The sequence below is a fragment of the Pteropus vampyrus genome, unplaced genomic scaffold (genome assembly GCF_000151845.1).
Source record: "Pteropus vampyrus isolate Shadow unplaced genomic scaffold, Pvam_2.0 Scaffold21, whole genome shotgun sequence".
Classification (NCBI taxonomy): Eukaryota; Metazoa; Chordata; class Mammalia; order Chiroptera; family Pteropodidae; genus Pteropus; species Pteropus vampyrus.
The window spans coordinates 9307961-9324042 of NW_011888802.1; positions in this window are offsets into that span (position 1 = coordinate 9307961).

Consider the following 16082-nt stretch of genomic DNA (forward strand, 5'->3'; position numbering starts at 1 on the left):
TTAAAAAAAAAAAAACCTGGCAGGAAGAAAGATATACATAAGAAAAAAAATACAGACTATGTCCAGGGTCAATACAGATCTGGTCTTATATTTCGAACTCTCTTATCAGTCACTAATTACTTTTGGGCACCTGGACCCACTAATATCACACTAACATCTCTATGGAATTAGTTCACTGAATGTTTCTAAAAGGTCATGAGGAGCTTCTGGGGGTACAGATTACTAAGGCAAGGGTCTCTCCAGCTGGAACATATGGCATTTGCTTTCATAAACAGAACTTCTTAGCATGTTGGTCTTGTTAATGTCCACAGAGTTCTCATGTTGAAAAGTTTCCTTATTATATAGATCAGCGAAATGGTTACAAAATTTTGAGGATGGAAGATTACCTTGCTTCAGGCTTCTTCTCCAAAAAAAGCATTCCAAAAGATAAAATTAAATCCATTCCCCTTTCAAGAAAGTCAGCCATTAGTGCAGACCAGGCCAACCAATTTCATGTATCATCCTTTGTTTTGGGGAGAGTCTCCAACATCCATATAATATACAGAGTTAGCTTAAATCACATTGTTTCCCACAACCAAATAACTCCCAATGCAATGAAGAATTCATTCAAGACTGAATCATGATCAAAAGACTAAGCTACATTGGTAAAGCCTAGGAGAAAGTTACTATTGGGAAAATGTCTGGGTACCCAACTATATCAGTTAGAGACCATTCAAGAAACAGAAGCCATGTCAGATAGTTCAACAGGGTAAAAAAACAAGCAAGCATGGAATTGAGCAAGGGGTGGCACCCAGGCAATAGCAGAGAGATACTACCACCTGTGGGCCTTGAGAACCAGAGGGAGGAGATAGTGTTATTAGAGCACAAGAGCTAGAGCTACCCATCAAGATATGGGGTTATAGAGGGAGGAGCTTCCTAGCAGAGGTGGAATCACAAAGGAGATGCTACTTTAGTCAGAAATATCCAAAATAGTAGTATTGGGGGTGAGAAAATTCCCTGGCTCCTCTTCTCTCTCCTGCCTCTGTTTTCCATTGGCCAAACCTAACTGGAAAGTGGTTGACAAAGGAGCTATGGAAGTGCAGTTGGAAGAGGTCAACCCCATACTATACAGAGTAGAGTGTGATAATGATGAGAAATGGATCAGAGAGCAAAGAGATTGACCAGAAATCAATCAATCACACATTTACTACTAGTAAGCCTGGCAGACCAAAACTACTAAAACATGACCTGCTTTTGTAAGGATTGATTCAGGATCTATATAGGCCTGAACCTTAAGTGGAAAATATCAGTAGTTCACATGAACTTCGTAGTAGCCCGTGGATGGCATGAGCTGACTTTGATTGGATTCATATGCAGACATAGCGTAGTCACAAACCATCATGTTATTCCTTCAACATAGTAGAAACAACAAAATGTGGTTCCTACCTTCAAAAAATCCTCTGGCTTTGAGGCAATTATGTAAGTGATACCATGCTTCAGAGTGGGGAGGGAGGAATAAAAAGTAATCATTTAATTGAGATCCTGCTATGTTCCCCAATCTGGACTGAATGCTTTATACACACTGCCTCATTTATTCTTTATAAAACTTTGTGTTCAGATACAATTCTTTGTGGGTCTCTCATGATTATGCATATTTTATCCTCCAGGGTTTTGTTCCAGAGTATCTTTGTATAGTGAAGAGCCTTGAAAAATAGAGGTAGTATCTCCCTTAGAGAAGAGGGTAGGATTTTGTATCGTTTTGTTTTGTTTTGTTATACTGTCCAGTATAATAAAGATAACTTACTTTGGGACAAAGTTCAGGCTTGCTTACAGTCCATTAAAAAAGATCTGAATTCTTTAGAGGGTTCCTGAGCTGTTTTGTAAACTCTCAGTACACAACATCCACCTGGGCTGCTTAGCATCACAGAGCAAAACTCAGGCTGCTTGATATACCATGAGCAATAAAGTCCTTAGTTTTTGACCCAGAAGTCATGTATCTTCTGTCAAGATCCTTGGAAGTGTAGCCGGCTAACTCATTACCTTAGAAGTAGGCTAAAATTTCAGGTCCTTCTCAGTTCTTGACACTAGAGATGGGACTGGGGTAAGGTAAGAGAGATGCCCGGGGCACTAAATTTATGGAGACATTGACTCTCAGGATCCTGCAAGGCCTTCTCTGCAGGGACCTCTCTTAACTCACTCTAGTTCTGGCTTCGCTTGACATCTTGTACAGTAAGTTTTTTAATAAGTAAGTATTTTACTCATTCTATAGATGTATAGATTACTTTTTTAACACGAGTTCTGTCTCCATCCCAATCATATTTTCCAATATTTGTACTTATTCTTGCATGAAGTATTTGCAGGTATGGAGGCATCAAGAATTGTTAAAAAGAAACTGAATTCTCTGATAGAAAAAGTAAAATAAGCTTTCAAACTGTTTAGTAGAAACCAGAAGTTGCTATCTGTGATACCACTTTGACTTTAGAGTTCAGGATGCACATATTCCCTTGCACCACAAATAAATCACAGTCTACTGGGCTCTGCCGCCCGGCAACACTAATGCATTACCTGGCCTACACACAGAAGACATCAGAACTCCCTTTGGAGTTTTCTAAGTCGAAGAAATATCCATAGAAAACTGGTTGCTATGAAAGAATAACTCAGTCCGAACTAAAATGCTTTGCAGATGATGAAGGAAAATGGCAGAGCTGTAAACATTAATGGACCTTGTAAACAGTAGTTTCAGACATTATATCCAAACATTGTGGCAGATGAGTCACATTTTTTTTTTCTTTAGTGTCAGATGTAAGCACTGAGGAAAAAACATCACTGGCAGCTTCACTGAATGTCATTGGTAATTTTTATGGAATAAAATAAGAGAAAGGGGGATGCCAGGGAGACATAAAATAATTAATTCTGATTACTTAAATTAAAAAAAAAAAAATCTCTTCTAAACGAGGTGTTTAACCCTCTATTAGAAAGGTTAATTTGGAATGTTTAAGTGAAAAACCTGATTTCCATAATCGACATTAACGTTAGAAACTGATGTTGTTCTTTTTTTATAACATAGATGGATGGGAATAATGAGGGCAGACAAGGTCAGATTTAAACATTGAAGTGAATTAGATATCTTCGAAAATTAAAAGATATAAAATACTAAGTCATATCTAAAGATTCTGAAATTCTAGGCTTGGAATAATGAAAATTACCCTGTATTTAATTTTGAATAGAAGATAAAGCAGATATAAAGAAGGCAAGATCCAAATACATGAATGTTGATATTCACATATAAATACAATTACATACATATATGTATACATGTGTGTGCATGTGGGTGTTTACACACATACATAGACATAGCACAGCCAGACCATAGTAAAGTCCTCTTAAGGCAGTGTTCTATAAAAAAAGGTTATCTATTTTGTTTACCTATCTTGGGACCCAATACTTTTACGAAAATCATCAGATAAAAGCCTTTTAGTCCTACTTCATCTGTATCAATCCAAAGGTATCTTTAAATTACTTAGAAGGATTCTTTAACTTAGAGCTTTATGAAACAATAAAAGACTTAATGGAGAATGATTGAAGTGACATAATAAATGGATTATATTCAATTTCTTAATCAGTTAACTTACACACTGACATGAAATTATCTTGGGCAAGTTACTAAATATCTCCTAGCTTCAGTTTTCTCCTAAGGAACACACCTTTAACATTATTGAGGATTCAGTGAAATTATGCAAATCAAGTGTTTAGCATGTACCTACATCTTAAAATGTTAGCTAATTTTTTATCATGCATATCATAGAAATTATACTTTCTCCATGCTGAGAACTGGTGAAAACCATTAGCTGTGGATGATGCTAAGCATCTGATCTATAGTTCTCTTCTTATCTCTGGTGTCTACTTATCATCTCAACTTCCCTCACAGTGTTCTTATTCTGCCCTTCCTGGGGGTCGGATGCCTCCCAGCACTGGTGCTGAGAATTCTCAGATGTTATCTACAATATCTCAAAAGTTCACATTTCAATATCCAAGTCTTTGTGTATCATGGTAAATGATCTTCAAACTCTCCTCCAAAGTGCCCCTCTGAATGCCTGCCAAGGATTACTCATGTCCCTGAAAATGGCTTCTCTCTCGATATGTGCATCCTGCAGCTTCCTGTTCCTCTCTGAGGGCTGCGTGCCCGACACCTCCGAGTGCTGCCAGATCTGTGTCCTGTTCTCTGCTCGGCTGCAAAGATGGGGGAACCTGACTCCATGATATTTCCGGTAGGAAGAATCACCTCTGAGTTTGGTCACTGCTGAAAAGAATCCCCCATTGTGTGGCATGTAAACCATGATGCCGCCTGTTTGACTCCATTGAACTTCAACCTGCCTGGCAACACCAGCCAAGAGAGCTCACATTTTATAAATGTCATTCCCAATATTTTGTGTACTACAAAATACTTGAGACAGAAAAAAACAGATTGATTTTATAGAAACACACTCTAGAAAGGTTATGATTACAGACACAGTGGCATCTCCCACCCCCTCACCAGCAGACGCTTATGTAGTTCTTTCTTATATGCCAGACACTGTTCTAAGCATTTTATATAGAATTCATTTAATCCTCAACAGCAAGACCATGAGACAAAAACCAGTATTAGTATCATTTTATAAGTGAGGAATTTTAGGCACAGAGGGATTAAATCGGTTGCACAGACACAGCTAATAAGTGGCTGAGGCAAGGATTCTAGTTATAGCTGGCATTCCACTCCCTTTAAAATGGTACTTTTTAAATGACCTTACACATGACCATTACAAATAACACTTAATATTGGTCATTCTCTAACTTTAATTTTAATCACTGATATATATGCAGTTATAGCCACAAAAAGAGAAAAAATATTTAAAATTTGCAAAAGAAACATTTTGGACACTTAACATTAGAAATAATCAACTGAAATAAAGTCACTTGTCTTTCAGCAGGTTTCCTAAAACAAAACTAAATGCAAGATGTAAAGTATTACAGAACCAGAACTGTAGTACATTTTATGCTTTCCCTTTGCAGCAGTAGAAAATACAGAATAGATAACTATTTCATGAATCGCTCTTGGGAGAATTATGAGTATCTTTAGAAATAGCTGCAATATAAGTCAGTTCTAAATGTCTTGATTAACACTGCCATCTAATGCCCAATGGAGAAATCCAAATTTAGTTTAGACTGAATATGTCCTAGTGCTGTCCTCCAACATTACTAAGAGAAATGGCAGCACAAATTGTATTATTGGCTAGGACTCTTTAACTGCATCGATCATTTTGAGATAAATTTTAGAAAGCAAGGAGGGATTCAGCATCTCTAACATTACAGCCCATCTTCAGGCATCTTCGGTTTCAGGGTATCATGTAGCTCATTATATAAACTTATTATTTATTATAACTTTCTACAATGTATAAGGCAAACCATTGCAAAGTTGTGACAGTAAAACCCTGTTGATATAATCAATATTTATTCCAGTTTCTATTTAAATCTCTTACATTATATTTTTCAGATTTTTCCCCTTTTTCTTCTTGAAACGTGTATCAATAAAACATTTTCTTCCTTTGAGTAAAGCATTTCTTTAGAAATTTACCAAAAGAAAATGCAGAAGCTAAGAAAAGCCAAAAGTGTGAAGGTAAAACCAGGTACTGAATGCATAAAAAGAGGCACAATCTGTTCGCACATTCACATACATGTATTAATGTAAATGTTTTAGGTTTTTCCATTTTTAACTCTCCTGGATTATTTCCCAATACTTGACTGAAAATTACTCCTGGGTATACGTACATTAGGTGATTCTGGATTAAAAATTTTACCCAGAGGGTAGGGGAGGAGAGGAGAAGTAGATGGAGTAAAAGGGGTCAAATATGTGGTGACAGAAAGAAATCTAACTATGGGCGGTGAACATACAATGCGAGATATATATATATATATATATATATATATATATATATATATGTAATTTTTTAAAATTTTATATATATATATGACTTACTGTTAAATTGTACTCTTGAAACTTACTGGATTTCATTAACTGATGCTGCCAAAATAAATTTTTAAAAATTACGTAGGATATGAAAGATAAAAAGGAAAATTTATTCATCGTAATTATTTAATTTTAAATTTGAAATATTCTATGTATTATTGTATTTCATCATCTAAGTCTTGACTAACGATATTCTCTTAATGAGACTTCCAAAATTTGTATCTTCATTCCCATCAACATGGTTGAGCAATTCTTAGACAACTGTGGCCATAGTAGCCACATATATTTTACACCTAGAAGAATTCATTTCACGGTTTAAAGCTCATTTGATCTTCCAACTTCCCTAAAGTAAGACTGCTTCAGTTAGTATGACTAAACCACAGCAGACCATCGGTTAATCAGTTACCCAAGGCCAGTTCTCACACTAAGTGGGCCTGAAACATGGATCTACTCAGAGCCATGTGGCATATGGGAGGACAACTTGAGCAGTGCACTGGGCAGAATACCAGGGCCAGAACGGAGCATGTCTCGGTTGGCTTGTCATGGTTTGTCCACCTGGCATACTCCCTTTCCTTTGCCTTGAGCTGACTCCCTTGCTGCCCTGCTAAGGCTGACAAGAAAAGCATGGGCACTGCTTGCAAAGGGAAGATCATCCAGGGCTAATCTATCTCTGGATATAGACAAAGTTCTTCCTATAACACACAAGTACTTAGGGAAAAAAGAAAAAGATGGTTTCTATGCAATTCAAACGAGTTTTTTTTAATAATTGAATTCCTGTTAAAAGTGATTTTGAAAACTGATAAAATATTGTCCAATCTGCAACTAAATAGCTACTGTTCAAATCAGCTTGTGGTTGGCACAACCGAAATCACTTGCTGGGGTACTTGGAATTGAGCACAAAGAAAAGGAAATAGGTTAGCCTGACATTAATTAATATAATGTTGCTAGGAGCAATTTAGCTTGCTAGATGCAAGACCAAAATTCTTTGAGATTTAACCTTCTGGTATGAAGTATTTCTAAGCAATTTTCAGCAACTCCATGTGGAATTCTTAAAATGCAGAACTAACATTATTTTAACAATGTCTATGAACCAAGAATGAGAAAGAGGCAGACATTCATCCTGACAGAGATAAATAACGGTCAAAGTAAATTATTAGCTGACTACTTGTTATACATGAACTAAACCATTGCACTTATATTTATACACAAAGCATAATATAAAAGGAAAAATAATTGTACTGGAATCCACTCAAATAAGCACAATAGTAGTTACCAGGGAAAAATTATTTTGATTGTATCATTAAATTTAAAGCATTCACTTTAGACACTGAATACAGCCCGTTAGTGGGCCTTTTATCACAGGCTTAATGTGAAAAGTATAAAAAAAAACTTGCAAGATAATATTTTTAGTGTCTTGGGCTCTCCTCACTCTGCAGTTGGAATGTTGAAAATACACACTCCAGAAGAAAAAAATCAGTATTGTACTCCTCAAAATAGCTTCAAAAAATGTGAATATATAAGAAAGAAAAAAGGAGGGGAACAACTTGCACTGATTTTCTGCCTGTTAGGTTAATGCATTTCCTTGGCATCAGGAATTGTGAAGCCTGGTCTCTCTCTAAATTCCATGAAAGACAGAAGCCAAAGGATAGGTCACTTGAAAAATTCTGTTTCCCTGAATCACTTACCACAACCTAAAATGAACATTGGGGATTGTAAGTAATGGTTGTCCTTGTTTTGAGAAAAGTACCTCTTATTTTGTTGCTCCGATCTCCCTCCACAAAAAAAAAAAAAAAAAACACAGAAATATACAATAATTAACGTTGATCATTTTGTGTAGTGGCCTCTAATCTTCACAGTTCTTATTTTTGTTACATATCTCATCGAGAATCTGATCTTCTCCCCCAGAAAAATATACATACTTGTCCTTTCAGTTCTGCACATTTCAGGGATGCACAGTCTTTCTTCAGTTTAATAATGTGTAACATAATGAATAAGAACAACTCTGGAACCAGGTTCAGATGGTTCAAGGTCACGGTGCACAGACCCACATAATTATATAGTGCATGGCATCCCAGTTTTGAGAGGGTTCAAATCCTAGCACCACTATTCATAGGCTCCATGACTTTGGTCAAGATCTTAGTCTCTGTTTCTTCACCCTATATCACTGTTTTGAGCATTACAAATATTAAAGCCTGCAAAATATTTTTAAACAAAAGATGCCTAATACATAGTAATTACATGGTAAATAAAAGCTGTTTCATATGCCCAAGTTGAAGTTAGTACAATCTCATAGAATTACATTCCAAGCTATTTCTCTAATCTTTCATTGCCAATCTCTAGGATATTTTTTCTACCTGGTTGTACCATGCACATATTATCTTCTATTCCTTCTCCCTGAAATGTGCTTTTTTCCCACAGCTCTTTTCATCCTGATAAACTGGTATTTAATACTCAACTCACATATCTGCTCCACTGGGATGGGATCCCCAGTTTCCTTGGAAAGAGTCAGCTGCAACTTTTCTGCACTCATAGCATGTAATATCTCTATTATTTAATTAGTCACATTACACTGAAATATTAAATACACTTTTTTGCTCTTTTGGATTGACTTACTTATATTTCTACCCCCAAGAAAAGACTGGCAAAAAATCAAATGTTTGATAATAGATGAGTAGATAGATAGAAGGAAGGAAAGAAAAAAGAATGAAAAAAGAGAGAGTAAAGAAAGGAGAAAGAAAAGAAGGAAGTATGGTTGTGCAGGCAGGCTTATATCAAAACTGATTAAAACTGAATCCATTATCTTTCCCTCACATCTGAACCTCTTCTGCAGTTCTCTATTTTTTTCAATGTTGTCACAGTCTCCTACTTCCATGCTCAAACTTTAGTCTTATTTTACTCTTTATTCCTCAGTTCCTTAAAAATTAATCAGTTTGAATGTCATCCAATCTTCATGGAATGTCTTCATCTTTCCACCTCTCTTATTCCTTTTGGACTAGTAGAACTTATGTCTAAACTATTTTCAAAATCTTTTTAACTGCTTTCCCATATTTGGTATCTCCCTATTTAAAAAATTATTTTTTTTTTTTAGAGCAAAACTACATCACTTTCTTGGTAGAAAACCTTTAAGAGCTCCCCATTGCCTGACATTCATCCTGCTCCAAAGTGCGGCTCTAATCAACCTTTTAGCATTCTCTACTCAATTCTTTTTTCTTTACTCCAAACTCTTGTCACATTTCTTTTTATCAATCTGTGTTCTCTTACTGTACACTATATTTTTGCTCATGGCCATTCTCTTTTTCTCTAATGCCTTTCCTTTTATTAGCTCATGGAATTTTTTTTAATTAATATCATTTTATTTCTCTAAAATCTAAGACCAATGATTCCTAGAACATTGAGTACTAGAAATCATTTAAATGTTAAAAAGTAAATATTAAAAGTCTCCAGGTCTGTCATGAATGGGGAAGTGGATTGGATTTTAACCTACTTACGAACTAATAAGTTAGCCTGTTACTCTCTCATAGATGGTAGCAGAAGGCTCTTAGATCAGAGGCAAAGGACTTTTTAATTCTCATAGCACAGTAAACAGCATGAGCATCAGCATATTTGTGTTCATAGCCCTTGCCCTCAGCCCCACCAGGGCAATGTTACAGATCCAGATAGATGTTTCCCATGCTTCACAAATGAGGAGACCTGGGTCAAAGCCCCAGATTGTTTTTAAGCAAGCAGCAAACACTGTAGCATGTAACAAAGAGCCAGAACTCTTACCTCCACGGAGCATGCAGTTACAAGGAAAGCAGGCTTTGATACCTGACCTACTAGCTATCTGCATGAGTAGCTTCAGAAATGGCTCAGGATCAGGAGATGGATAAGCTTTGCAGTCTGGCACACTCAGCAGTGTGCAAGAGTATGCAGGGTCCATTGTGGTCTGTCCCTTTTTACAATATTGAGTGACAAGTTTCATGATAAACAAGTATACATTCATAAACTTGTATTTTGTTAGTCATAAGAGTATCTCACTACATTTAAAAATAATTATATGTGTAATTTGTAAACACATTATTCAATCTACAGATAATGCAACTTGCAATTTCTGTTGTCGGTGGTGATCTGTAAAAAATGTAAATTGGAAATCACTAATTTTTATTGCAAAGCACACTGAGAGCTCAGACTGCATTTTGATGTCTTTTTATTTCTCATGATCTAAAACAATGTTTGTTTATCTTAGCTATTTAATCAATATTTGTTAAAAAAGAAAATGAGGGCAAATAGAATTTGCCAATAAGTTGCAGCTGAAAACTTTAGAGATAAGTTGCCCTAAACAGTATCAATGAAGATGACTTACTTTGAAAAGAATATGAGACAAAGAACAACTGTACATAGATTTAGGATGTGGGGAGCTGGGTTCATGTATGAATTTCTGAGCTAGTGAGAAAAATCAAAAAGATAGGAGGAAGAGGTAGAGCAACACTCATTTTCATGCCCACCACCTTCCTAAGAATTAGTACACTGTTCAACATTTCCATTCCCTCATTACCTAATTCATATTAATTTTATGATACTCAGTTGTCATAAAATTGTGATACGATTTACCTCTTATTAAGGTCAATCATAAACTCTTGGTCATAGAAACACTCTTATTTACCTCAGTATCACCTACATACTCAAGCAAAGGCCATTTACATATGTCATTCCCTGGACTGTATCAATAGCTTGTGGAGGTAGGTACCATTATTGCCGTTATTCAATGATAGAACTGAAGCTCAGGGAATTTATGTGACTTGACTGAAGTCAGAACTGGTAAACAATGTCACTGGGACAGCATTTTTACATAGTAGTTAAAGGTACAGATAATTGATTCAGCTTCTCAGATTCAAATCCTGCCCCATCACTAATTATTTGTGTGACATTTCTGTGTCCCAATTTTAATATCGAGTGACGAACTTCATGATAAACAACTATAAAATGGAAATAATAATAGTACTTCTTGGGTTGTTGAATATTAAATGAAATAATATTTGTGCAGAATCTTGAACAGTGACTAGAATGTAGTAAATGCTCAATAAACCTATAGATTGTAGATGATGATAATGAGGATGATGATGATAATGATGATGATGACAATGATGATGCAGTTAGAAATTCTGTGCTCCAGATCCTATAGTAGCAGTTTTAATCACAAAATATTTTAAAGATAATGTTCAGGAAATATCCATGATATCACATACTTTGTTTACATACATTTTTCCTAATGACACACACTTGAAAGATTGATAGCGAATAGTTGATCTGACAATGAGGGTCTTCAATGTTTGATTTCTCATTATTATGTTTTTAGTTTTTCTACCTAGAGTCTTTGGTCAGAGCATGCTTTTTTTGTCATGGCATTGCATATAACATATAAGAGAATTATATGATTAAAATGATTTAAAATGGGAAAGTCAAAATTTCAGTGGATGGTGAATGTTTGATTATATTTTCTTTGGCATGTAATAGAGTTCATATTAAACATGTTAAAATTCCTGAGGAGCAATATTCAATAGCCAAAAAAAGTTACTTCTAGCAAGTAACTATTTGGTAAAATCATCATGGCAGAGTTCAAATAGTAGTTGAATAGTAATCAGGGGATTTAGATCATAGCATGTGTTTTTCTCCTAATAAAATGTATCATATTTGACATACACCAGCTGTCTAGGACTCAGGCTCCTCATCTGCAGAATACAGAGGCAGGGCTAATGTTCATAGTAGATGCTACTAGAGTCCCACTGTGGTAGACAATGAAAACGACCACACATTTTTTCAGTTCCTTCCATCCAGAGGTGGGGTCTATTTCCTCTCTCTTTGAATCTAGACCAGACTCATGATTTCCTTTGATAACAGAATTTGGCAGAAGTGTCTTTGTGCACGTCCCAAGCCTAGGCCTCCAGAGGTCTTGCAGCTTCCATGCTTGCACTGAGAGCCCTTTCTCCACCATGCTAGTTGACCAGAGCCAAACTGATAGAACAGAGTCAACAAACTTTTTCTGTAAGGATCCAGATGATAAATATTTTAGGCTTTGGGACCATATAGCCTTTGTTACAAGTACTGAACTCCACCATTTTAATAATAAAGCAGATACAGACAATACACAAATGAATAGAGCAGTGGCTGTACTCCAATAAAATACTACATATAAAAGCAGCAAACTGGATTTGGCCCCTGGGCCATAGTTGGCAGATCCCTGTGACAGATGATGAGAAATTATATGAAGGGAGGCCACAACTACCCCAACTGTCCCAGCCATTCCAGCTGAGGCTTCAGATATGTGAGTAAGGCCAGCTACGAACAGCTAACACCTCCCAGATCTAAAGGATTGTCCAGCTGAGCCCTGCCAAATGGTCAACCTAAAGAAACATGAAATGTAATAAATCTCTGTAATTTTAAGCCCCTACGTATTTTGTTACACCACAAAAGCTAAGTGATACGTACATTTTAATGTTTTTTTATCAGTCTTGAGTGCCCATTCTCCAGCTGCTCCGAGATTGCTGAGGGCTCAGAGTTGCCCCCTACTCATGAAGAAATGCCTTGCCTGGAAGATTACACTCTGCCCTCAAGGCAGTTCACAGTAAGCGAATGACAGGGGAGAACAGCAAGCCAAACTCTGCCTCAAGGTGAGACTAACTCTGTGCTTTAATTCAGGCTCCCTCTGGGAATATGCTGAAGCTAGTTTCCATCAGAAACCTTCGTTAGCTTTCTTTCCTGTCCCATTTTGCTTCCTCACTCCCCTTCTTCTGCAAGTCCCTGAGATAAACCACTTGCACAAAAATCGCCATCTCAAGATCTTTCATTATCAATCATAATCAAGACACAACTTGGGATAAAAGACCGAAATGCAAATGAACAGGGTAATAAAATAAGACAAAAAGATTAAATTTAACCCACCTTAAGAAATGGCAACAAGAATGTGATTTACTATCCTGCAAATGCTTTCTGAATCTGAAAGTGCTAGTAGGGGAAGGGAAACGGAAAATAGAAATAAAAATTCTGGTAATTTTACTCCACTTAATATCATTTTTTTAAATTAATGAACTCAGCTAAATTTTTGACATAGATCCTGTCCAATTAGAGATTGTCCCAGCATCATGCTTCTGGATAACCATAATCTCAAATCCTGTCTTCTCTATTTACTTCCCTTTCACTCCTGAATTGGAAAAACAAACTGATCCACCACATCATGGGAAAATTGAGACTATTAATAAATTTATGCACATAAATTACATTGAGATCACCAGATGAAGGATCATTTATAAATACAATACACATATCATCATTATTATGCAAATAGCATTCCGAATATTTTGAGTTAAAAATAAAAAAGAAACAGAGAAGGAAGAACTATAGCCACCAGCAGGTTTCCTGCAAACTGGGAATTGGGTAGCTGGCAAAAGGAGAGATCTGAAAGAAATCTAAAGAAAAATTAATGACAGCAGTAGGGTTACCCTTTCAAGAGAAGAAAAGTAAGAGATTGTCAGAGTGAAAACGTTAATAACTAGCTGAGTGAAGTATGTGGAAAGAATCTCTAAGAGATTCTAAGAGATGTGAGATAGAAACATGACAGGAAGCCTAAATCTAGAGGCCAGAGAGGGAAAATATGAGAAAAAGAAAATGCAATTATTAGAACAGATGAAGATGTTTCTTCCATGTTACTATGTCTTCTGGAGATTGAAACACTCAGAAAAAGAGTGTAGCAAAAAATAAAATCAGGAATACCCTGACAAATATATATGGGAATTTATACATTATTAGACATTTCGTAATTTAAAAAATTGAAATCTTAAGTAATATTTTCATTTTAAAAGTCATTATTTCAATTGCTTGATTTTTTTTCCCCCCTTAGGCATACTTACTATCCAAATGAAAACAGTTTTGTCACATTGCTTTCTTAAAGGAAAGAAAGAGAGCATCTCAAAATACAGACATCTTTTCGAAACTCTGAGTACTTCATCCAAATTTTCTATATTTCAGTTTCCTCATCTGTAAATGAAAAAATCAGGCAATGTTTTAAAATTCAATAATTCTTAAGAAAAAACTGAGTTTTAATTACATGAATACTAACTGAAGGAAACATTCTAAATGGCATTTTAAAGTCAAATTGCTGTTTGTAACCTTAGAATACAACTTAGAAAAGCAATACTTTCTTCGTTGCCTGAAATCATAAACTAAAAGTACTCAAAAAAACTAATTTGATACAGCTGGAAAGAGATCTATGGATGTATGTTATTTTAATGACTGTTTAGTATAGGAAATTATAGCTTAAATAATTTATATGAATTTGAATCTTCATTAAGGTTTTATAGCATTTAAAAATGAGTTATTTTAAGACCAGGAACTAAAAATAGTGAAATTTTCCTTCACAAAAACTAAATAAATGGTTAAGCATAATTAATCTATACTTAATTTTAGTGTTTGTGCAAAGCAAGAGTACAAAAAATAATAAAGTATTTTGAGTTAAATGTGTGGGTATTTACAGGGAATAAAAAAATATACAAGACTGAAAAAAAAGAATCAACTAGATCCCCTTTAAAAGTAGCAGAAGACTTAGGGAAAAGTTTTCATGAATAGAATTAATTTAGTCATAATCAAGAGGAAAGAGGTAAAAAGAGGTGAGGATAAAGATGGCAAAAGAGAAGCAGTGTCCCAGAAGAGGAGGCAGGTTGAAACAGTGTGAATCCTGTACTCATATGGAGGGGGAATTACCCTGGAAATACAGAGAAACAATTGCTCCTCAGAGACAAGAGAGACTGGAAAAGAGGACAGCAAATGTATTTAGCCTTGACATTGCACTTTTACGGGCTCCAATTCTGGTCTTCTTGTCTGGTTCTAAGCCACTTCTTGGCATTCGGTATGTGGAAGTGCTTCTTTCAACTCCTTCTCTTTGTGCTCAAGCCTTATTTCCATTCTGATAACCATTCTCTGGGTACTGGTACTTCAGGGATCGCACCGGGTTCCAAGATTGATCCCTGGCTTGAATTTCCCAAATTACCATGGATATTCCATCTGAAATTTCCTCTATTTTTCACTCTTCAAAAACTACCCACCTTCACTCCCAAGGTTGTGACTATTTCATCATTACGAAATGTTTGAATTAACTAATCAAGATATTTGATATGTGCTACAGTCTAGATTCTTGTGATATAAAATATATAAATTATCCTCTAAGTCTTCAATGTGAAGTATTTGCATTTAAATTGTTTATTACTTTGGCATCAATACATTATATTATAATTAATTTTGTGTAATTATATTATGTATGTATATATTAATAACAATGTTAGACATTTAAAATAAATTAGCATGTTATTACTATCAAAAACTATTTTAAAAATTATTTCAGAGCCTGGTTGAATATCTTGTTTATAGCTACTCATTAAGTTTCTACTAAATGTAAGATAACATTCTTCATTTCCTCTGACCAGTTTGTTGTCAAATATTAACTTTTGTCGTTTTAATAAAAAGATAAGAACTACTTTTCTTACTAATAAAAGAAACTTGAGAGTCTTTTTTAAAAGTGGTATAAAGGATTTGGAAGGAAGTGAACAGTAAAGTGTTATTTTGGTTATATGAAAAGTTTGGACCAATTTAGTTGTAACTGATGTCCTTATGAAATTGAAGTTTCAGTCACATCTATTTCTTTCTTGGGGCATTTAGTAATTATTTAAAAGTGAAATAATATGGGAAGAAGCTTAACTAATAAAGTCGCATTATTATTCAAAACTTTATGTTTAAATATTAGTGGACGGATACTTTTCAAATGAAAAGAACATGGTTTAATTAGATGCTGTTATCTTTCTAATTTTGCTGGCAATTTAAAAAATAAAATGAAATACCTTGACTGAAAAACAAAGTTCATTTAATTTCCTTTGCTTTGTTCAGTAATCTTTTTTTAATACTTTAATGAGAAATAACATTCAGGCCAAAATTTATATAGATTTTCTCCACTTTAATCTTTTTACCTTATTAAATATATTCTCCTCACTGATTTTAAATATAAAAATGAACCACAAATGACCTACGAATCACTTCTTAAAAATAATACACAATTAATAAGCACTGAAATTAAGTG